The 25,546-nt window shown below is 35.8% G+C and overlaps 1 long non-coding RNA gene and 1 other non-coding gene across 2 annotated transcripts; both read right to left on the minus strand.

Moving 5' to 3' along the window:
- Window positions 1-692: 692 nt before the first annotated feature.
- LOC121211586 (small nucleolar RNA R71) lies at window positions 693-799 on the minus strand. Its single transcript, XR_005906807.1, has one exon. It is a non-coding gene; the product is annotated as a small nucleolar RNA R71 (small nucleolar RNA).
- Window positions 800-5,048: 4,249 nt separating this feature from the next.
- LOC121210792 (uncharacterized) lies at window positions 5,049-6,160 on the minus strand. The gene is made up of 2 exons (XR_005905919.1): window positions 5,843-6,160; window positions 5,049-5,316 (listed from the first exon to the last, which is right to left on the minus strand). It is a non-coding gene; the product is annotated as an uncharacterized lncRNA (long non-coding RNA).
- Between the last annotated feature and the right edge of the window lie 19,386 nt (window positions 6,161-25,546).

Raw genomic sequence — 25,546 nt, forward strand, 5'->3', positions numbered from 1 at the left:
AAATATTAGGAACACACAATTTTTATTATTTTAGCCATTTATCTTTCTAGCAATTTAATTTAATTTAATTATTATTTATTAACTTCCTTTTTCCTTCTCTTAGCAGGTTTTCATAATTTATGACTAGAAGAAACCCGTCGGGACCATTACTGTTTGACGAAGAAATCGATCGCACAGTTCGTAGAAACCAAAGAGAAATAAGGCGAAGCTTAAGATACACGGAGAGCGAGCAAGAAGACGATACTCAACCCCTAACCGAAGAGATGGCTGAAAACCAAGGCAATCAGCTACCTCCTGCAATTGTGGCTAATCAAAATCCTGTTCCACGTATTATGTATGACTATGCTAAACCTTCTTTAACAGGAATTGAGTCAAGTATAGTTAGACCTGCTATTGCTGCGAATAATTTTGAACTGAAACTTAACACAATTCAGATGATACAACAGTTTGTTCAGTTTGATGGTTTGTAGGATGAGGATCCCAACACTCACTTGGCGAATTTTCTGAAGTTTTGCGACACTTTCAAAATCAATGGCATTTCTGATGATGCCATTCGCCTTTGGTTATTCCCTTTTTCACTGAGAAACGAAGCTAAATAGTGGTTGAACTTGTTACCACGAGGGTTCATCACTACTTGGGAATAAATGACCGAAAAATTTCTACTAAAATATTTTTCGCCAGCTAAAACGGCTAAGTTACGTAATGATATCTCTTCTTTTGTGTAGATGGACTTAGAAACACTTTACGATGCATGGGAAAGATACAAGGATCTATTGCGAAGGTGCCCTCACCATGTGTTACCTCTATGGCTGCAAGTTCAAACATTTTACAATGGTGTGAATCCCTCAACAAAACAGATGATTGACGCTGCTGCTGGAGGAATCATCAACAAAAAAACACCTGATGAGGCTTATGAATTCATTGAAGAAATCTCACTGAATAATTATCACTGGAAATTCATGAGGACTAAGCCAACAAAAATAGCTGGCGTTTATAACGTCGACTCAGTTACTATGTTGTCAAATCAGGTAGAACTTCTCAATAAAAAGATTGATGGTTTACTTGGTTCTACGCAGGTACATCCAGTAATGAGGTGTGACTCAAGTGGAGGAGGTGTGCATATAGAATATCAATCCTTCAATTCTACAACCGAAGAGGAACAAGTCAACTATATGGGTAACAATAACTTTAGATCTCAAAATAACCTATACAGTAATACTTATAATGTAGGTTGGAGGAACCACCCAAATTTCTCATGGGGTGGTCAAGGGAATCAAAAGTCACAAAATCCTTAGGGTTTTCAATAGCCACCTTATCAACAAGAGAAGAAACAGAACCTTGAGGAGATGCTCTCTAAATTCATCTCGGTGTCAGAAACCCATTTCCAAAATACTGAGACAACACTTAAAAATCAACAAGCATCGATCCAAGGACTCGAAACTCAGATAGGTCAGCTATCCAAACTAATCTCCGCACGACCACAAGGTAGTTTACCAAGTAATACTGAACCTAACCCAAGGGAACACCTCAACGCAATTAGTACTCAAGATAAGGAAGGATTCATTGCGCCTGAGCCAGAATTGATGCAAGAAACTGTGGTAAGCAAAGGTAAAAGTGAGGTAAGTCATAACAAAATATTGAATGAAGAATATAAACCTCCTGTCCCATACCCTAACAAGACAAGGAAAGACCGCTCAGACGATCAATTCGGTAAATTCCTTAAACTTTTGAAAAAATTACATATTAACTTTCCGTTTATTGAAGCTCTATCGTAGATGCCGAATGCAGTGAAATTTTTAAAAGAGATTTTAGTAAATAAGCGGAAGTTGGACGAAGCGTCGCATGTGGAGCTAAACGCAGTCTGCTCAACTATTCTACATAATAAGCTTCCCCACAAATTGAAAGATCTAGGGAGTTTTACAATTCCTTGCTTAATTGGTAGTTTAGATATAAATCATGCATTAGCTGATTTAGGGGCTAGTATTAACGTCATGCCTTACAAAATGTTTAAACAACTAGGTCTTGGGAAACCTAAACAAACTAGGATGAGCATTCAATTGACAGATAAAACTATAAGATTTCCTAGGAGTATTATTGAAGATGTACTAGTGAAAGTAGATAAGTTCATATTTCTCATTGATTTCGTTGTTCTAGACATAGAGGAGGATAATAACACCCCTTTGATTTTAGGGAGGCCTTTTTTAGCAACTGCTAAAACAATTATTGATGTTGGCACAGGGGAGCTTACACTTCGTGTGGGAGACGAAATGATCACGGTTCAAGCTTGTAATTCTGGCATCATATCGAGCATTGAAGGTAATAGTCCACGCCAATCTACTAAAACTGACAATATGACTTTGCAGAAATTGAGCTTCAAAGAAGTTCACGAGCCATGTTCCAGAAATGATAGAGGACATATTCATGAAGAACGAAGGCTACGAATAGAGGAGTTAGACGAATGGCGAGTACATAAATCGAGAACACACGATAAACTGAAACTATGCCAAAACAAGCCTGATACCTCTCTAAATCAACTTAAGGATGGTGATAAAGTCTTACTAGATACCGCAGATCCCTACATTGTCACTACCACACCGAATGGGGAAATCCCTCTTGCGATACTCAGGATTTTTCTATTTGGTACGGTGGAGGTGAGTCATCCAAAGTTCGGCACTTTTAAGGTAAACGACGCTCATTTAAAACCTTATTTTGATGAGACTGATAGCAGCAATGAGGAGTATAAACTCCTCAAACCGCTATGACCATTCACTAAAGAGGTAAGTCGAGCTTAGACTATAAATAAGCAATTCTCGGGAGGCAACCCGAGCACTAACATTATTAATTTCTTTAAATTTTGGTCTTTAACGCTTAATCTACTAATAATGATCTTGAATACAGGTGTTTCCACAGAGACACGACCAAGCACACGGGCGTGCTTAAGGCCGTGTGAAAACAGGGCAAAAGATTTCCCAACACGGGCTACGATAAAATGCCACGGCCGTGCGACATGGTAATGTCTTGAGAAATGATTGAGAATGTAATAATGAGTGGAAAAATAGACGCAGGGGAAAAAGCTAAAAGGTCTTCCCGAGAAAGAAAGAAAACGAAGTAAACACCGTGAGTGTGTACAATAAAAGCTATTCAAAACCAGTCATTGTAGGCCAACCAAGGACCATGACAATTAACTATCAAGTCCTTTCGAGCCAAGAATCTAACTCAAGGCCAAACACGAAAAAACTTCAATTCACACCTATCTTGATGACATATGGAAAGTTAAATCAGAATTTGTTCAACGAGCATATAGCATCCCCGTTTTACTTAAACCCATGCAATCTCTATTCCCAAAGTGGTAGGATACGAATACTCAATACGAGTACCATGCAGGAATAACAGGACACTCGATTGAGAACTGCACTGCATTCAAGAAGTTGATCGAAAGGTTTATTAAGATGGGGATTGTAAGGTTCGATGATCCTTTAGGACCTAATGTGGCAGGAAATCCATTACCTAGTCATCCTGACCAGGAGGTAAACGCGATAATCGATAGTGGGGGCAAGAGGACCAAATCCAATGTTGCGGAAATGAAATCCTCACTAAAATGGGTTTAGCAAAAAATGATAGATGTGGGATTAATCATGCAAGATTGAAAGGAGATACCCAAAGGAGTGAGAGCTACTGTGAGTTCCACGTTAAAGAAGGTCATGAGATCCAAGAGTGCACTAAATTCAAAGCTCTAGTGCAAAGTCTGATGGATAACAAGAAATTGGAATTCGTTGAAGATGTCAAGGGCTCGGAGGGAGGAAATATTTGCACCACTGAGGAAGGATCAATGGTGAAAGTTTACAAGGTCAACCACCCGGTGGTGGTTATTTCCTGACTGAGAAGAAATGAAGTGGGAGCACAAGCTATGCTAAGAATCATAATTCAAAAACCCGTGGCTTTTCTCTACAAGGATAGCAAAAGGGTTCCATGGAATTATTATGATTGCAACGTGATGACCCTAGGAGAGGAGAACTTGGTTAGCACTTCAGAAGGGGGTCAGGACACTGGTTTCTTCACATGCAGTGGGAGGTGCTATAACCCTACAAATGCAAAAATCGAACCCCTTAAAGAAAAAAACCCTGACAGTTGAGCATAAGAAAGAAAAAAACGACTAGACTTGAATCACCTGCCAATGAGCTAGTAACTAATAACGAGGCTAAAAAATTCTTGAAGTTGAAACATAGCGAGTACAGTGTAGTAAAGTAGCTACACAAACAATCAGCTCATATTTTAGTATTAGTCTTGCTCTTGAGCTCAGAGACACATCGTAACGCATTGATGAAGGTGTTAAATGGGACTTATGTCGCTAATAATATCTCTGTAAAAAACTAGATTGTTTGGTTAACAATCTAAGTACCAAAAATTTCATCTTCTTCAATGATGATGAAATACCTCAGGGGGCATGGGATCCACAAAGGCTCTACACATCATTATCTGCTGCAAAAGATATACATTGCCAGGAGTGTTAATCAACAATGGATTCACACTGAACGTCTTGCCTCTATCCATACTGAATAGGTTACCAGTTGATAGCTTTCACATGAAGACGTGCCATAATTAGAGAGAGCATTCAATGATACAGAACGGAAGGTGATAGGGAGGATTGAACTACCACTATTAATTGGTCCGAACACATATGAGGTAGAGTTTTTTGGTTATAGATATCAAACCCTTTTATAGCTGCTTGCTGGATAGGCCTTGGATTCATTCGGTTGGGGCAATGCCGTCGTCACTGCACCAAAAACTGAAGTTGGTAACAGAGGGTTGACTGGTAACGATAAACGCTAAAGAGGATATCATTGCATCTGTAACTAGTGACGTACCATACATAGGAGCGAACGAAGAGGTAATAGAATGTTTATTTCAATCACTAGAATTTGTTAATACAAATTTCCTTGTTAAAGGAAACAAGATCCCAATGCCAAAAATATCCAAGACCATAAGGATGGGTCTACAGTTGACAGTAGGGAAAAGAGCCTTGCCTGGAAGAGAGCTCGAAAAATATCTGTAAAAGCCCATTTTTGCCCGGGCCCATACCAACAAAATAACCCAAATAATAAACCCAAAAGTAACAGCCCATTTACAAACCCAAACTCTGACCCAAAATTTAAACCCAAACAAATTAAAACCCTAAAAGCCCAATCAGCCCACAACCTTAACTAATTTTCAGCAAACAAAAAAAAACTAGCCGCTCCTCCCTCTGTCCCCAAGATTAAGTCGCCCCATGCTACCTCTGCCCTTGGCCATCACGTGCACCACCCACACCTGACACACCTGCAACAGAGACAAAAACAACAGCAAAAGGAAGCATGCGAGGGATGGGGGAAAGAATAAACAAAAGAACGAAAACAAAAAATAGGAAATGAATGTTTTATAGATCGGCTTTAAAAAGCCAAAATCGATCACAAAAAGGGGGGGATTTTGATGTTTTTTTTTTGGAGATTTCAAAGGGGATCGATAGTATTTAAGGGGGATTTTGATGTTTTTTTTGGAGATTTCAAAGGGGATCGATAGTATTTTAGGGGGGATTTTTTGATATTTCGATGGAAGAATGGATTGTATTTTAGGGGGATTTTTAGAGAGGAATCGATTGTATTTTGGGGGATATATATATTTTTTCGGAGATAATACTAAGTTCAAGAGTAAATCAAGAATCGGAACTAAGTTTTGAAAGGTGATTTTTCATTTTTTTTTCTTTTCGAATTTTCTCTTGATTTGGATTTCGTTTGTTCTGTTTCCTTTTCAAATTTTTTTAAACGGTTTTTTTAAAAAAAACAAGAGAGGGAGAGAGGGGACTTACCGACGAACTCACGACCTCGGCTAGCCGGATCTCCGATGAGGGTGGCACAGGCCTAAGAGAAAATTTGAGAGCTTTCTCTCTGTTTTTCTTTAAGGAAAATAAGAGAGATGATGGGTAATTTTTTTTTTTTTAGTTTTCAAAAAGGGGTGTTCAATGTTTTAAAAATAAAAAAAAATAAAAAAGTAAGCTTCATTTGTTTTTTTCCCCTCAAAAGTAGAGCCTAGGGAAGGGAAAAAGCTGACCGTGCATTAAGGGATGGAAATGTGCACATTTCTTAAATGGGAAATTTTCGCGATTAGTCCCTGTCCTGGGTGCCTACGTTCAATCAAGTCCTTTTTTTGTTTTCTTTAAATGCTTTCAAATTACCCCGGAAATTTGCGCCCAGACCCCTCCTTCATTACCACGTGTCCATTTTGGTCCCCTTGTATGCTTTTATTCTGTTTTCACTCCAGAATTTTATTTTTTAATTCAATTAAGCCCTATTTTGTTTATTTTAGACACTTTTATCACAATTTTTTTTTGGTATTATTATTAATCTAATATTACTATTTTTTATTATCATTTTTAAATTATTTTCCTATTATTTATTATACTATTTTTTTTACACTATTATTTATTATACTTATTATATCATTTTCATTATTTCTTATTTCTTTTCATCTAATTTGATCAATTGGAGTTAAGTTTCACATTATTATATTATTTATTTATTTATATATTTTTTATATGCTTCATATATATATATATATATTTAAAATAAAACGAATTATTTTATGTATAAATCGTCATTATATGTATCACATTACTTGTTATATTATTTTTGTTTTACTAATAATCATTTTTTTTGTACTATTTCTTTTTATATACATATTTTATAATAATTTTAAATATAGTTTATTATACTTATTATATTTTATTTATCATGAAGACGAGACTCAATATTTGGCAATTCGCGGAATAGTGCCCTATCGTGCTGGGCTGCAATCTCCCGTTTGTCCAAAATAATCGAATATCTCTCCGGAATTTCACTTGTATTTTTCTAAATAAGGCAATATTTCGCGTTTGGAAAATCGAGAAAACGTGCCCTAACGTGCTGGGTTTCGATTTCTCGTTCGACTAAATAGCCAAATATCCTCTTAAAGCTTCAAAGTATGGTTTCATTAAACTATAAGGTGATCTTGGTTTCGATGGTTTAGAGTATCGTGTCCTAACGTGCTGGATGTGATATTCCTTCGGAACAAGAGAATCTTATATTTCAATTCACGTTATCAGAGTTTCTTTTAAGGATCGTACTTTTAAAAACTCTTCAAATTTTCAATTTTCGACACTAAGACACTAATTAATCAACTAGGTACCAATTTTGGGCGTATCGAGGGTGCTAATCCTTCCTCGTGCGTAACCGACTCCCGAACTCATTTTTCTGAATTTCGTAGACCAAAATCGTTGTTTTAATAAAATTAAATCATTTATTAAAAACAACCACTTTTTGAGGTGACCCGATCACACCTCATCAAAAAAAGGATTGGTGGCGACTCCCGTTTTCATTCTTTTTTCAAAATCCAAGTCGACCCCGTTTTCCGTCCAAAAAATGGTGTCAACAGCTTAGCGACTCCACTGGGGACAATAAGAGAGTCAAGCCACGTGTTGATTATTTCTTGTCTTTTTGTTGAAAGTGGAAAATTCGATTTAAATTTACGATCCTAATTGCATCTCTTTTGTTTTGAGTTATATTTTTTTCTGTATTTTATTTTATACCTCTGCACATTGCATTGCATGACCGCTGGTCATACCCTTTTAAGTGGGAGTGAGAAACTACGCCTTCGTGAGGTTTTCACCTCCGCATGGGATAGTGAATCGCTTCCGGGATACATCCGTACCTATGTCTTCGTGAGATTTTCATCTCCGCATGGCCATAGGGAAATGTATCCCCTTGAACCGAACTCGGTCCGCATGAGCCTATAATGGGTGAGGATCGAGGAATCTGCTGGTTCGGGTACCCTTACTTTAGAACCAAACCTCATGTAGTGAACCTTAGGAGCCCACCCTAGGTAGAACCACTTCGAACCCCTAGTATTCACCCAAATAGGTGTTCTATTTATTCTTGCTTGCTTTTGCTTGGTACTAACCTGTTTTCTTTTTGTTATGATTGCATTGCATTTTCATCATAAAAAGAGGTGTTGATTCACGTTCAGTTGTTAAATAGAGAGATTGTCATAAGGAAATGGGTTTCTTGATAAAGTGGATAATAATACGGTTGTCCGAATGTGGTCCAAGAAAACGTGATAAGAGAAGGATGATAGTTTAATGGAGGACCACACAACCATTGCTCCGTGGCCCGAGAATTTAATGTGACAAGGATTATTCGAGAGCCGCTGAACTTTCTTAAAAGAGAAGCCAACGAGCACCATGAGGTTTAGTGAGCAACGAGTCACGGCCCGGATTGAGTAAAAAGGAGATATAAGATACGTCCCTTTTGAAGAGTTTGTGAGACTTATCTTAACGCTCGAACGAAGAAAATGATCGAATGTCTCCGCATATGAGGGCAAAGCCGTATATGTATCCACTTTATGTAAAGAGATTTGTTTTCTAGTAAAGTTGTTCTAATAGAATTGAATCAAGAATCAATGTCTCTTTTTGCATTCATACATCTGCATTACATTTCATTGCACGTATCTCTTCATTCATTAACATTACATTTCATTACATACAATAAATTTCCTAAAATCCAAAAATACGCGTTCATGCATTAACATTACATTTTATTACATACAATAAATTTCCTAAAATTTAAAAATACGTGTTCATGCATCAACATTACATTTCATTGCATACAATAAATTTCCTAAAATCCAAAAGTACGTCGAGTTTAGAACTCTAGTACAAAACCAGATGGATTGGAATTCTTTGAATATATCGATGGTTCGAAAGGTGAAGATGTGTATGCCTTTGAAAAAGAACTAAAAAATAAAAAAACCTATCTTGAATTTGTTTCTACATCCCTAGAGGCGTTTTAAACAACTGGACCGTGGAGGAGATTCTTGTAATTTTTAGGACCATTTCAGAGTAATATTTGGAACGCTCTTATTGTTCTAAGCCGGGAGCAATAGAAAATCCTTTTGTGAAAAGGCACATGTCCACTATTCTTTATTTCAACGAAATGCATCTTTGTGTCTTGTTTTGGCAAATATTCTTTTGTTCCTTCCAATTCATTCATACTCATACCACCAGGTAATTACCCTTTGATTCGTTAGCTCTTTGAGACTTCCTTCGTCCCTAGAATAGGTCTCCAGATATCAATGATATGAGCGACACTGCTATTGACTCAGAACTTTCTTTCAAGCAAGATATGTGTCTAGAGGATCCTCAAGACTTCGAGGATGATCAAGACTGTAGTTTATCTCCTGATTTGTTAAGGATGGTAAGGCAAGTTGAAAAATAGATCCAACCTTAAAAAAAAATTCAGTGGGGAATTGTGAGCTTAGGAGAAGAGAAAAAGGTGAAGATTAGAGCCTGTATCACTGCAGAGACAAAGCGAGACGTCATTGAGTTACTCTAAGAATTCAAAGATGTTTTTAGACAAGTGGATGCTCTTGAGGTTAAGAAGATCTTGGACGAGGAACACGTGCTAATGGTTTTGCAATGGCCAAGCAAATCATGAGATTTGGGTACTGCTGGCCCACCATGGAAGGGGATTGCACCAGTTATACCAAGAAACGCCACAAGTGCCAAATTTACGGAGACAAGATTTATGTGATTCCTTTATCTCTTCATGTTATGAATTTTCCATGGACTTTCTCTATGAGGGGCATGGATGTTATTTGGGCCGACCTTGCCAAAAGCTTCTGGCGGTCATCGATCTATCTTTATGTTCGTCGATTACTTCATCAAGTGGGTAGAGGTTGTCTCATATGCCAATATCATAAAGTCGACACTCGGCAAATTTCTTGAAGAATCATATGTCAATATGGAATGCCAAAAAGGATCATATTAGACAATGCATTGAATTTGAACAACGGCACGACATCAGAAGTTTGCAGTTTGTTCAAGATTAACACCATGTTGCCCTCAAAATGAACAGTTTAGTGGAGGCCAAAAAAAAGAACAAATAAAAACCAAATAAAAAACAAAAGCAAAAACAAAAAAAAAAAACTCTACCAGGACAACTCATTTCTCATTGGCATATGGAATAGGGATAGTTTTACCCATCGAAGTTGATATTCCTTCCCTTCGAGCCTTGTCAAAGTTGAATTTGGATGAAGTAGAATGGATCCAGGTCCGATACAATTGAAGAGAAAAGGTTAACAGCTATCCGTCATGGTCAAATGTACCAAAAGCAAATGATGCGAGCTCACCAAAAAAGGTTCACCCTAGAGAATTCCATGAGGGGATCTAATATCGAGGAAGATCCTTCCCATGCAGAAGGACTTCATAGGAAAGTCTATGTCAAACTGGAAAGGACCTTATGTGGAAGGCCTTATCTGAAAAAGCGTCGATATTAACCAAGATGATGGCAAAAACCTGCCTAATCTTAAGAATTCTGATTCAAGCAATAAATACTTCACTCGAAAAAAGAAACAAAATAGGAACAAAAAGAAAAAAGGAGAGGCCAAGGTGAAAACCCGCAAATGGTGCCTTGAGACCAAAGGGTTTTGAATTGAAAACCCAGAAATGGGCAGTTCAAATTTTGATCAAAGGTGGGGCATGCGGTAGTCTTGCCCTTTCTGAATTAATAAGAAGGAGGGATGCTACATCTTGGGTTATCAGCAAAGCCTTCTAGGACTTCTAAACACATATCAAGTTCAAAAGGGTCCTTAAGAAGTTTGGGACAGAGAAGCTCATGCTACAATATCTGGGGCACCTATTTCCATTTTATTCATTTTTTGTATTTTTGACAAAATACATCATCTTGATTAATTTATTCTCGTTTTGTATTCTAGCAACATTTGCTATCTTGATTAATTTGTTCATTTAGAGCTTTGCTCTCAGCAAATTTTCATCTTATCCGCTGTGATAATCTTTTTTTCATCTTATTCATCTCGTATCTCAGCAAAATTTGCTATCTTGATTTGTTTGTTTAGAGCTTTGCTCTCAACAAAATTTCATTTTGTCCATTTTGATAATCTTTTTCAAGCATTTTTCATTGAAATAACGATTAATGGACTAACAATACACATGCAGAAGGAGTTCTGCATATTACTCTGAAAGTTTCTAAATAATACGAGGACCTGAAACAGGACTATTGTTTAGAACTAACCAAACCTAAGGGTTGGAAACATTTGAGAAAAGAATAGTCTAAATTGCAACTATTTCCTTGGGTTTTTCTGTCAAAGATACCAGCTGAATGAGAAGGGGCGGTGATAGAACCTTTAATAAATTTTGAGTAATGACAACCTAAGCATTTAAAAGGGGATCACTCTCATGACATTCTGCAAATATCATTCATACACATCTAGTTAGGAGCATTTGATCCACTCTGATCATGTCATCCTAAACACTAGGCGTAAATAGGTCCATAAAATTGATTTTATAGGTCAAAGGAACAGATCCTATGCCCTTGAAGTTGCAATGGGATGGATTGAAGTCACGAAAGCAGATCTTCTCTTCATGTATTGGCATGAAGTAGATCGAGGATAGCAGATCCTATCTTCCTATATTGGTAGGAAGTGGATCGAAGATGCAGATCTTGTCTTCCCATATTGGTGGCGAAGTAGATCGAAGAAAGCAGATCTTGTCTTCATGTATTGGCGTGAAGTAGATCGAAGGTAGCAGATCCTATCTTCCTATATTGTAGGAAGTGGATCAAAGATGCAGATCTTGTCTTCCCATATTGGTGGCGAAGTAGATCGAAGAAAGCAGATCTTGTCTTCATGTATTGGCGTGAAGTAGATCGAAGGTAGCAGATCCTATCTTCCTATATTGGTAGGAAGTGGATCGAAGATTGCAGATCTTGCCTTCTTGTATTTGGCAGCGAAGCAGATCAAAAGATGGCAGATTTTACCTCCCTGATCACAGTGGAGTACATTGAAGCCGATAACTCTATCTCCCTGTATTTGGCAGTGGAATAGATTGAAGATTACAGATCTTGCCTTCCTGTATTTGGCAGCGAAGCAGATCAAAAGATGGCAGATTTTACCTCCATGTGACTACAGTGGAGTACATTGAAGCCGATAACTCTATCTCCCTGTATTTGGCAGTGGAATAGATTGAAGATTGCAGATATTGCCTTCCTGTATTTGGCAGCGAAGCAGATCAAAAGATGGCAGATTTTACCTCCCTGACCACAGTGGAGTACATTGAAGCCGATAACTCTATCTCCCTGTATTTGGCAGTGGAATAGATTGAAGATTGCAGATCTTGCCTTCCTGTATTTGGCAGCAAAGCAGATCAAAGATGGCAGATTTTACCTCCCTGACTACAGTGGAGTACATTGAAGCCGATAATTCTATCTCCCTGTATTTGGCAGTGGAATAGATTGAAGATTGCAGATCTTGCCTTCCTGTATTTGGCAGCGAAGCAGATCAAAGATGGCAGATTTTACCTCCCTGACTACAGTGGAGTACATTGAAGCCGATAATTCTATCTCCCTGTATTTGGCAGTGGAATAGATTGAAGATTGCAGATCTTGCCTTCCTGTATTTGGCAGCGAAACAGATCAAAGATGGCAGATTTTACCTCCCTGACTACAGTGGAGTACATTGAAGCCGATAATTCTATCTCCCTGTATTTGGCAGTGGAATAGATTAAAGATTGCAGATCTTGCCTTCCTGTATTTGGCAGCGAAGCAGATCAAAGATAGCAGATTTTACCTCCTTGACTACAGTGGAGTACATTGAAGCCGATAACTCTATCTCCCTGCATTTGGCAGTGGAATAGATTGAAGATCAAAGATGGCAGATTTTACCTCCCTGACTACAGTGGAGTACATTGAAGCCGATAACTCTATCTCCCTGCATTTGGCAGTGGAATAGATTGAAGATCAAAGATGGCAGATTTTACCTCCCTGACTACAGTGGAGTACATTGAAGCCGATAACTCTATCTCCCTGCATTTGGCAGTGGAATAGATTGAAGATCAAAGATGGCAGATTTTACCTCCCTGACTACAGTGGAGTACATTGAAGCCGATAATTCTATCTCCCTGTATTTGGCAGTGGAATAGATTGAAGATTGCAGATCTTGCCTTCCTGTATTTGGCAGCGAAGCAGATCAAATATGGCAGATTTTACCTCCCCGACTACAGTGGAGTACCTTGAAGCCGATAATTCTATCTCCCTGTATTTGGCAGTGGAATAGATTGAAGATTGCAGATCTTGCCTTCTTGTATTTGGCAGTGAAGCAGATCAAAGATGGCAGATTTTACCTCCCTGACTACAGTGGAGTACATTGAAGCCGATAACTCTATCTCCCTGTATTTGGCAGTGGAATAGATTGAAGATTGCAGATCTTGCCTTCTTGTATTTGGCAGCGAAGCAGATCAAAGATGGCAGATTTTACCTCCATGTGACTACAGTGGAGTACATTGAAGCCGATAACTCTATCTCCCTGTATTTGGCAGTGGAATAGATTGAAGATCGAAGATCTTGCCTTCCTGTATTTGGCAGCGAAGCAGATCAAAGATGGCAGATTTTACCTCCCTGACTACAGTGGAGTACATTAAAGCCGATAACTCTATCTCCCTGTATTTGGCAGTGGAATAGATTGAAGATCGAAGATGGCAGAGTTTACCTCCCTGACTACAGTGGAGTATATTGAAGCTGATAACTCTATCTCCCTGTATTTGGCAGTGGAATAGATTGAAGATTACAGATCTTATCTCCCTAAGCAATAGTGGAGCAGGTCGAAGACGGCGGATTTTACCTCCCTGATTACAGTGGAGTACATTGAAGCTGGTAGTTCTATCTCCCTGGGCAACAGTGGAATAGATCGAAGATTACAGATCTTATCTCCCTAAGCAATAGTGGAGCAGGTCGAAGACGGCGGATTTTACCTCCCTGATTACAGTGGAGTACATTGAAGCTGGTAGTTCTATCTCCCTGGACAACAGTGGAATAGATCGAAGAAAACAACATTCAGTCTTATCTCCCTAAGCAGTAGTGGAGCAGACGAAGAAAACAACAAATCTCATTCCCATGGAGTTGCAGCAGAATAGATTTAAGTCATGTTTCTCTGGAGCGCAGTGAAGTGGATTGAAGCAACGAGACACAGCAGAACAGAATAAGGCTACTTGAAGAAGATGAGCACCAAAAAGTCAAGACTCGGCAAGACCGGGCAAAACTGGCCCTTTTGATGTCTTTGCTCTATTCTCGTTACACGAAAATGAGCAAAAAGGGGCAGCTGTAAAAGCCCATTTTTGCCCGGGCCCATACCAACAAAATAACCCAAATAATAAACCCAAAAGTAACAGCCCATTTACAAACCCAAACTCTGACCCAAAATTTAAACCCAAACAAATTAAAACCCTAAAAGCCCAATCAGCCCACAACCTTAACTAATTTTCAGCAAACAAAAAAAAACTAGCCGCTCCTCTCTCTGTCCCCAAGATTCAGTCGCCCCATGCTACCTCTGCCTTTGGCCATCACGTGTACCACCCACACCTGACACACCTGCAACAGAGACAAAAACAACAGCAAAAGGAAGCATGCGAGGGATGGGGGAAAGAATACACAAAAGAACGAAAACAAAAAATAGGAAATGAATGTTTTATAGATCGGCTTTAAAAAGCCAAAATCGATCACAAAAAGGGGGGGATTTTGATGTTTTTTTTTTGGAGATTTCAAAGGGGATCGATAGTATTTAAGGGGGGATTTTGATGTTTTTTTTTGGAGATTTCAAAGGGGATCGATAGTATTTTAGGGGGGATTTTTTGATATTTCGATGGAAGAATGGATTGTATTTTAGGGGGATTTTTAGAGAGGAATCGATTGTATTTTGGGGGATATATATATTTTTTCGGAGATAATACTAAGTTCAAGAGTAAATCAAGAATTGGAACTAAGTTTTGAAAGGTGATTTTTCATTTTTTTTTCTTTTCGAATTTTCTCTTGATTTGGATTTCGTTTGTTCTGTTTCCTTTTCAAATTTTTTTAAACGGTTTTTTTAAAAAAAACAAGAGAGGGAGAGAGGGGACTTACAGACGAACTCACGACCTCAGCTAGCCGGATCTTCGATGAGGGTGGCACAGGCCTAAGAGAAAATTTGAGAGCTTTCTCTCTGTTTTTCTTTAAGGAAAATAAGAGAGATGATGGGTAAATTTTTTTTTTTTTAGTTTTCAAAAAGGGGTGTTCAATGTTTTAAAAATAAAAAAAATAAAAAAGTAAGCTTCATTTGTTTTTTTCCCCTCAAAAGTAGAGCCTAGGGAAGGGAAAAAGCTGACCGTGCATTAAGGGATGGAAATGTGCACATTTCTTAAATGGGAAATTTTCGCGATTAGTCCCTGTCCTGGGTGCCTACGTTCAATCAAGTCCTTTTTTTGTTTTCTTTAAATGCTTTCAAATTACCCCGAAAATTTGCGCCCAGACCCCTCCTTCATTACCCACGTGTCCATTTTGGTCCCCTTGTATCCTTTTATTCTGTTTTCACTTCAGAATTTTATTTTTTAATTCAATTAAGCCCTATTTTGTTTATTTTAGACACTTTTATCACAAATTTTTTTTTTTGGTATTATTATTAATCTAATATTACTATTTTTTATTATCATTTTTAAATTATTTTCCTATTATTTATTATACTATTTTTTTTACACTATTATTTATTATACTTATTATATCATTTTCATTATTTCTTATTTCTTTTCATCTAATTTGATCAATTGGAGTTAAGTTTCACATTATTATATTATTTATTTATTTATATATTTGTTATATGCTTCATATATATATATATTTAAAATAAAACGAATTATTTTATGTATAAATCGTCATTATATGTATCACATTACTTGTTATATTATTTTTGTTTTACTAATAATCATTTTTTTTGTACTATTTCTTTTTATATACATATTTTATAATAATTTTAAATATAGTTTATTATACTTATTATATTTTATTTATCATGAAGACGAGACTCAATATTTGGCAATTCGCGGAATAGTGCCCTATCGTGCTGGGCTGCAATCTCCCGTTTGTCCAAAATAATCGAATATCTCTCCAGAATTTCACTTGTATTTTTCTAAATAAGGCAATATTTCGCGTTTGGAAAATCGAGAAAACGTGCCCTAACGTGCTGGGTTTCGATTTCTCGTTTGACTAAATAGCCAAATATCCTCTTAAAGCTTCAAAGTATGGTTTCATTAAACTATAAGGTGATCTTGGTTTCGATGGTTTAGAGTATCGTGTCCTAACGTGCTGGATGTGATATTCCTTCGGAACAAGAGAATCTTATATTTCAATTCACGTTATCAGAGTTTCTTTTAAGGATCGTACTTTTAAAAACTCTTCAAATTTTCAATTTTCGACACTAAGACACTAATTAATCAACTAGGTACCAATTTTGGGCGTATCGAGGGTGCTAATCCTTCCTCGTGCGTAACCGACTCCCGAACTTATTTTTCTGAATTTCGTAGACCAAAATCGTTGTTTTAATAAAATTAAATCATTTATTAAAAACAACTACTTTTTGAGGTGACCCGATCACACCTCATCAAAAAAAGGATTGGTGGCGACTCCCGTTTTCATTCTTTTTTCAAAATCCAAGTCGACCCCGTTTTCCGTCCAAAAAATGGTGTCAACAATATCTACAATTAGGCTCCTAAGCCTATCACATGATCATTATTAAATCTTATTGTGCATCCATTCATCATAAATGTAGATCATTTGTCACAAGATTATCAATGTTTCACAAGCATAACTTGTTCATGACCTTTCTCACCAAGAATTCATCACATATCAAATTCACTTCACATGAGTTCTGTGTACATACCTGTACCACTTGTAATATAGTCACATAATTTCTCATTCTTAACATACCCGTTGAAATACAATTCAAGCATATAAACATATTAGATCACATATCAATTCGGCACAACGGCCTAACGCATAATCATCATTTATATTATTCATATATCCAGCATTAGAAGTATGTGCACTATCAACCACAATGGCTAATAAACAATTATTTCCACAATAATCATGAATTTACAATTATAGGCTTACGTACATGCTTGTTTACTCGTAGTAATTTCATTTTCCTACTCTTAGTACGTATCAATGCCATACCCCAGATATGGTCTTACATGAAATATCATATCGACGCTATGTCCCTGACATGGTCTTATACGAAATCACATACCGATGCCATATCCCAGATATGGTCTTATACGGAATCTCGGTAGTACTAATATCATGACATTTGTATTCTACCTTTGAGGTTATATTGGGATTTCTCATTTCTTGAAACTTCGTTAAAATCGTCATTAATCAATTTCATAAAAACAAATGTATACAATTCATGCAATATGAAAATAGTAAATACACAACATAAGGTTGCATTATTTACGCATGAACTTACCTCAATACCAAAATGGAAAAAAGGGACCTAACTATCAAATTTCACATTTTCCCCCGTTCTAGGCCTGAATCTTGTTTTATTTGATCTATAATATCATATTCGGCCTATTTATTAGTCATATTATTCAAAATGGTCCAAAAATCATATTATGGAAAAATTACATTTTTGCCCCTAAAGTTTGACACATTTATAATTTTGCCCCTAGGCTTGTAAAATGAAATGTGTTCAATTTATTTACTATCCATGCATATTAAAATCATTTTCATGCCTAAAATGAAAATAGTATACAATATCCCAGATATGGTCTTATACGGAATCTCGGTAGTACTAATATCATGACATTTGTATTCTACCTTTGAGGTTATATTGGGATTTCTCATTTCTTGAAACTTCGTTAAAATCGTCATTAATCAATTTCATAAAAACAAATGTATACAATTCATGCAATATGAAAATAGTAAATACACAACATAAGGTTGCATTATTTACGCATGAACTTACCTCAATACCAAAATGGAAAAAAGGGACCTAACTGTCAAATTTCACATTTTCCCCCGTTCTAGGCCTGAATCTTGTTTTATTTGATCTATAATATCATATTCGGCCTATTTATTAGTCATATTATTCAAAATGGTCCAAAAATCATATTATGGAAAAATTACATTTTTGCCCCTAAAGTTTGACACATTTATAATTTTGCCCCTAGGCTTGTAAAATGAAATGTGTTCAATTTATTTACTATCCATGCATATTCAAATCATTTTCATGCCTATAGCAGCTCACACATTTCACAATTTCACACATTTAACCTATAAATTTTACATTTTACAAATTAGTCACTATTTCACATTTTCATCAAAAGTCCCTTAACAAAAGTTGTTCAACACACAACAAGGTTTCATTTTCTTCCATTAAACTTCAAAAACAGCAAATATGCTCTCATGGAATAACTCTATATTTCCAACTATATTGCAAATTAGTCTCTATTTAGCTAGATTAAGTTACAAGGGTTCCAAAAACATAAAAATCAACAAAAACAAACACAAATTTCACTTACATGCAAAGGATTTAAGTTGTTGAAAATTTGAGCTTCAAAACTCCATTTTCTCTTGTGTTTTTTGGTGGAGAAAAGATGGAGAAGAAATATGGCCATTTTTTTATATTATTAATCTTTGCTTTTGTCATCAAATACCAACTTTCACCAAATTTTGAGTTTTCATTTATTACACTCCATGTACAACCATCCTAACATATAATGGCATAATTTCTCATTAAGGACCTCAAATTTTAAGTTCTATAGCTATTTAACACATTTAACTAATATAACACAACTTTAGCACTTTACGCGATTTAGTCCTTTTTCACAATTTAGGCATTCAAACTGTAAAATTTCTTAACAAAATTTTTACAAAATCTTATTATCATGCTGTAAACCTCAAAAGAATATTAAAATAAATTTTATGACCTCGGATTTGTGGTCCCAAAACCACTATTCTGACTAGGCCTAAAATCGGGTTGTTACAGATCTTTTCTCATATATCTAAAACATTCGTGTTAGAAGAAATAATTTACCCTTGAACGATGAAAAAAGAAAAGCTTGCTAATCAAAACTGCGGGAGGAATGTTGGGAAACTTGAGCATCAATGCCATATCCGAATAAGGAATTGGGGAAGAAAACCTATTAGAAATTTGTCTTTATATCCCTGGAATTGCTCTGAACAATTGGACTGCAGAAGTGGTCCCTATAATTTTTAGAACTATTTCAGAGTAATGTTCAAAACACACTTATTGCTTTAAGCTTGGGGGCAATGGGAATCCTTTTGTGAAAAAAGACATATGTCCACTATTTTTATTTCAATAAAACAATACATCCTTGTGTCCTATTTGACAAATATTCTTCTATTTTTTCATTTCATTCATACTTATACCACACAGATAATTATTCTTAAATTTATTTGTTCTTTGGGTCTTCTTTTATTCCTATAACAGGTCTCTGGATATCAATGATACAAGCGACACTGCTATTGACTTAGAGTCTCCTTTTGAGCAGGATATTTGTCTAAAGGAACCTCAGGACTTTGAAGATGATCGAGATTACAACTTATATTTTGATTTGTTAAGAATGGTAGAATAAAATGAGAACAAATCCCACCTCACAAAGAGTTAGTGGAAATTGTGAGCTTAGGAGACAAACAAGAAAATAAAGAGGTGAAGATCGAAGCTTGCATCACTGCAGAGACAAAATGAGACCTTATTGGGTTACTCTAGGAATTCAAATATGTATTCGCATAGTTACATCAAGACATGCCTGGTTTAAATACTGATATCGTGGTACATCAACTTCCCATAAAAGAAGAATGCAAGTCGATTCAACAAAAACTTCAAAGGATGAGGCCCGATGTCCTGTTGAAAATAAAAGAAGAGGTCAAGAAATAATTCAATGCTTATTTCCTACAAGTGGTTAAATACTTGGAGTGGGTAGCCAATATAGTCCTTATCCCTAAGAAAGATGAGAAAGTATGAATGTGTGTAGACTACAGGGATTTAAACAAGCTAGTCGAAGGATAATTTCCCGTTGCCTCACATCAATACCTTAGTGAACAACACAACAGGTTATTTACTTTCTCCTCCGTGGATGGTTTCTCCGGATACAACTAGATAAAGATGCATCCTAAATATATGGAAAAGACCATATTTGTAACAATGTGAGGAACATTTTGCTATAAAGTGTGTCATTCAGACTAAAAAATGTAGGAGCAACATATCAAAGAGCCATGGTAACTTTTTTTCATGATATGATACACAAAGAAATCGAGGTTTATGTTGAGGATATGATCACAAAATCCCGAATAGAAGAGCAGCATGTAAAAGTCTTTTGAGGAAACTATTTTTAAGGATGAGAAAATTTCAGCTAAAGCTGAATCCAGCAAAATGCACTTTCAGGGCCACGTCAATTAAATTGATAGGGTTTTTAGTCCGCGGGAAAGGGATCGAGATAGACTCGAATAATGTAATAGCCCAAAAGTGGGTCTAGTTGGAACAGAGGTTTCAAGACCATAAAATTTGAGATATAAATAATTATTTTATGATTATTTTGAGGTCTATGATATGATTGCATGATTGTGTGAAAATTTCGTGAAGAAATTCTATGCATAAAGTGCTTAATTCGAAGTTAGGGACTAAATTGAATAAGTTGCAAAACTTGTATTCTAGAAGTTTCTAGTATGAAATTGATTTGAAATATTAATTAGGAGGTCTTAAATAGAAATTTTACCAATTTCTAAGTTATGGACAAAAATTGGACATGGATGGAATTTTTGGAAAGTTTAGTAGTAAGGGTATTTTGGTCATTTAGGGGTAAAATGAATTAAAATACAAAATTAAAAGCCAATTTTGCTCATCTTCTTCACCGTGGACGTGTATACCAAGGGAGACTCCATGGATAGGGTTTTCAAGCTTCCCAAGCTCAATTGTAAGTCCGTTCTAACCCCGTTTTTCAAGTTCTTTACGTTTTTGGAGTCCCGGTAACTTGATTTAGCTTATGCTAGCAATAATTCAACATAGGGTTCATATTTGGAAAAATACCCATAGTTAAAATTTGTGTATTCTGGTGTTTTATGATACAATATGAGGTTTTAAGTTATGTTAGACAACTTGTGCTACTCGGTTTTAAGTGAAAATGAGCAAAAGGGCTTAATTGGTAAAAATACCTAATAGTCATAAGTATATGTTAGAGTGAGAATTTGATGTTGCCATAGAAGGGAAAAGTGATCATCATGTCATAAAACATAAGAATAAGGGATGAAGTTTAATTCCCAAGCCTAGGGGTAAAAGTGTAAATATGCAAAAGTTTAGGGGCAAAATTGTAATTTTTCCAAAGTTTGAGATAAGGACTGTTTTGAATAGTACATTAATTAAATAAGTAAAATATAATGTTTTAGATCCCAGAAAACGAGATTTGAACCTAGAATGAGAGAAAAATCGAAAATTAGGAAAGTTGGTAAAATGGCCGTTTTAATATCAAGGTAAGTTCATATGTATAATAAGCATTAATTTATGCATGTTTCAATGTAAAATTGATATATTTACTATGATCTCCGAGGTGTTGAAAGTATGTAAGTTGGTATGATAATAATACAACAATAATGCTGTAATTTATATTTGAAAGTTAAATTTAGTGAATTAATTGAATTATGTTAAATTAAATGATTATGGTGCCAAGTTTATGAATTGATTTAAAAATATGTCTATGGTACATGAATTGCATTGAATTATCATACATAAATGTGATTTCTATGATTATGGATATTATGGGAAATTGTAAGTTCATATGATTTTTAATAAGACAATGTGTAATTTAATGTTATTGCGTTGATATTAAATGAGATGTAAGTTTATATGTAAGTAATACATCACTATTACTTGTATTATGATATTTTATAAAAATATTGGAAATATGTTTGTGGATAATTACTTGATTGGTGAAATTGTTGGAAAAGAGAGAGAAATCCTGGTTGAACCTTCGGAAAGATTGGATGATACAGATGGTATGTAGCTGGGTCACATGTATAGTGCTGAGTGCACATCATGTGTACAAGAGAGCTACAAGACATTATGATGTAGCTAGGTCGCATGGGTGATACTATGTGTACACCATGTAGACAAGAGAGCTATGGGATATATGTAGCTAGGTCGCATGCGTGGTTCCAAGTGAAGGACACCATGTAGACAAGAGAGCTACGAGATAAACTGGCTAGGTCACATGGGTGGTACTAAGTGTTCACCATGTGTACAAGAGAGCCGAACTATATGATGGGTGGAGCTATGTGCTGAAACCACCAAGTATCGAGGATTGATCCGAAGTGTTCAACGGGAGACTCTCTATGTATTGCTTTGTGAGTTTTGTGATGAATAAGTGCAGGAACTTGGTTATGTGAATGATGTGTTCATTAAATGACCAGGATGTGGTAAGGTTATAAACAAGTAAGTTATACATGAGGATGATTTTATGGTGACCTTGTGATCATGGGTCTATACTTGTGATGTATGAAATGTGGTGAAAATGATTTGTGATATGTATATTAAAATGAGGTTAATACAAAGAAAGTGTGAAAGAGTGAATTAGCAATAAAACTGTTTTGGACAGTAGCAGTGACGTGATTTTGAAAAATCACCAAAAATAGTATAAATTGAATCAGAGACTGAATGAGATATCAAATTAAATCTTAACGAGTCTATTTTCATATAAAAGAAACATAGAAAGCAAAGGAGTCTATATTTTGATATATTTATGTTTTTGTGAGACTGATTCAGAATGATTACGTGATCCCCTGTTTTGACTTTGGAAAATCACAAAAATTTGGAGAAAAATAATTAGAGGGTAAAAATTATATATTTAAAATCCATAATGAGTCTATTTTCAAGATAAATCAACAAGAAAATTATCCGAGTTCTGTACTATGAGATAATTATTTTTTAGTGAAGAGAGGTTAGAATTGTCAAAAAGTGAAATAGGGGAAATTTTAATGAATAAACTGTACTAATTGGCTAAACCAAAAATTATGAAAATTTTATGGTGGAAATATATGTGAGTCTAGTTTCAGGGGAAATTTACAGATCTTAATTTGGAGCTCTATAGCTCAAATTATAAATAATTAAGTGACTATGACTCGTGTGGACAGTTTGATGTGAACATTTATTAGTAAATTGTGAAATCGTACTTACAAGAATGCTATATACATTAAGGATGTGGAATGGAGAGGAGGAGGAGGAAAATAAATATATGTGGAATACATGGAAACTATGGTATACGAAATATTGATATAATGAAATAAATGAAATGTGTTTATAAGAAAACAAAAAGAGAATGTTATGTATCATGACATGTATATATATATATATGACTAGTCTCAATGTAATGCTTGTTGGGTATGGAATTGAATTAAAATGTTTCAGGCAAACATGTTATTCTTCGCATCTGAATCGTGGTATTTTATAAAGATATGATCTAGCTTTAAATATGAATGCTTGATGATTAAGCTGAAGATATTTGGTAAGATGATAATCTTGGTATAAATGTATAAGTGGTACTATAATAAACAAGGTAAAATGAGTATGAGAGACATATGTATGATGACATACAAATGCTATGTTTGTGGTTTAATTGAGGATGTTTAATCATTAAATGAATACCATGTTATATGCTTTTGATTTTGTATAAGTGTGTAAGAGATCAAGGTTGACCAAAGCTTGGAAAATAGCCTAGGTATATTCCACACAGGCAGAGACACGACCATGTGTCTCAGCCGTGTATGGAACACGACTTTGGGACACGGGCGTGTGGAGCCTTAAAGTATGAATTTTCCAAGATTTTCGTAAGTTCTCGATTTAGTCCCAAACCCTTTCTAAAGTATGTTTTGGGCTCCGTAGACTCAAATAAGGGACTATGTGTAAGAGAATGAACGCTTTGAAATATGAATAAAGTTTTATGGCTCATATTTTAGTTTAATGTTTGTATGTTTGTCTGGTAACGCCTCGTACCTTAGCCCGGCCATGGATACGGGTAAGGGGTGTTACAAATAATGTCAAAGCTATATAGGAGTTACCTCCGCCGCATACCCAAAAGGATGATACGAACTCGCTTCGGTGATGATTCGAGTCGTTTAGATTACCCAATTGTAAAATTAAGCAAGGTTGAGTTGTTTGCAAAATAGGCTTGAAATTGAGAAAGATAGGCTTAAACAAAGTGGTTTTAAGAAGGTTTAGTTAACAATGAAAAGGTTTTGGCTAAGGCTAAAGTATGAACCAACACAATAGGCTATGTTGACCCGAAACTTATAGTAGCACTTAGATGAATTCAGTTTGAAAAGCTAAAGAACCTTGACCCACTATCTATAGAAGGAACCAGAGGTATAGATGAATGCCACACTTAAACAAGTGATAAGTTCAAAGAAAAAATGGGATTGACGCTACAAGACTTGTCTCGATAAGCCAATTCAGTCTAGAGAGAACTATGAGAGTTGAACATTCACAAGAAGTATAATATTCATAAAATGGGCAAAAGTCCCAAATACAACTCAAAAGCTTTATATTTATAGCTCAATACATAAGCTAGATGAATGGACAATAAGTTAGCTGAATGGACAACTTGTGTTCAGCTTTATTGAGCTGAAATTACTTGGAAGCTTCCTTGAACGTCCCTTGTAGTTTCCTAGGTAACTTAGCTTAACTTGGAATGAATGATGAGCTGAATGGACACTTTAGGTTCGGCCAAGAGGGAAGAACAAGCTTTAATGTGCTGCTTTGATTAGCTGAATAGTCTTGAGCTATTAAAATTAGCTTGGGCACTTCAATAAGCTTTAGGTGTGAACAGCCGAATATGAGCAGCCATTGTAGTGTGAAAGCTCAAAACCGAATGGCCCTATCTGTGAACGAAATCTACAGCAAATGTGAAAGCACTTTAGGGCAGCTTGGAGAAGAGAAATCAGTAGCTTTCTTTTGGCTCTTGATGTTCACGAAGGGATGCTTGGAGCACTTTAACCAGTGGCACACCCTATTGATTGCTGTCCATGCACATACCTGAAAACACAATTAATTCAGTTAGGACAACTTAAATTCAGCTTGATAATTAACTCAACCAGCTAATTAAGTTGTAATGAGCTAAGACATACTTAAATTCAGCTAATTAAGTTGTAATAAGCTAAGACAAATTAAATAGCTGTACTAACTAAAACATATTAAATTAACTTAGGACATATTAAATAGCTGAACTAATTAGAACATATTAAATAAACTTAAGACAAATTAAATTGCTGAACTAATCAGAACACATTAAATAAACTTAAGACAAATCAAATACTTAAGCTAAAATAACTAAACATTATTAAAGTTTATTCCAACAAATGATTAATATAAAAATGAAAGCTAAAATTCAGCTTTGAGTAAGCTGCATGGAACGCTTATGGAGCTAGTCCACAAATGATCAATATGCCCCTGATGGTCTCTCCACATATTTGATCAAGGTAGCTTGCAATGGCTTTCTTGAACTTTTTGGCCCTTGTTCGAGTAATTGGCCCCAAAGGTAGCTCAATGGTTTGACAGCTTGCTCATTAGCCATGGTTGAATCATAGGAGGTCTGGGGTTTCTTAGGGAGATTAAAGTACATTGCTCGGTTCATCTCACAACTAACTGAGAAATG

This window comes from Gossypium hirsutum, chromosome A12 (genome assembly GCF_007990345.1).
Source record: "Gossypium hirsutum isolate 1008001.06 chromosome A12, Gossypium_hirsutum_v2.1, whole genome shotgun sequence".
In the NCBI taxonomy this organism is placed as follows: Eukaryota; Viridiplantae; Streptophyta; class Magnoliopsida; order Malvales; family Malvaceae; genus Gossypium; species Gossypium hirsutum.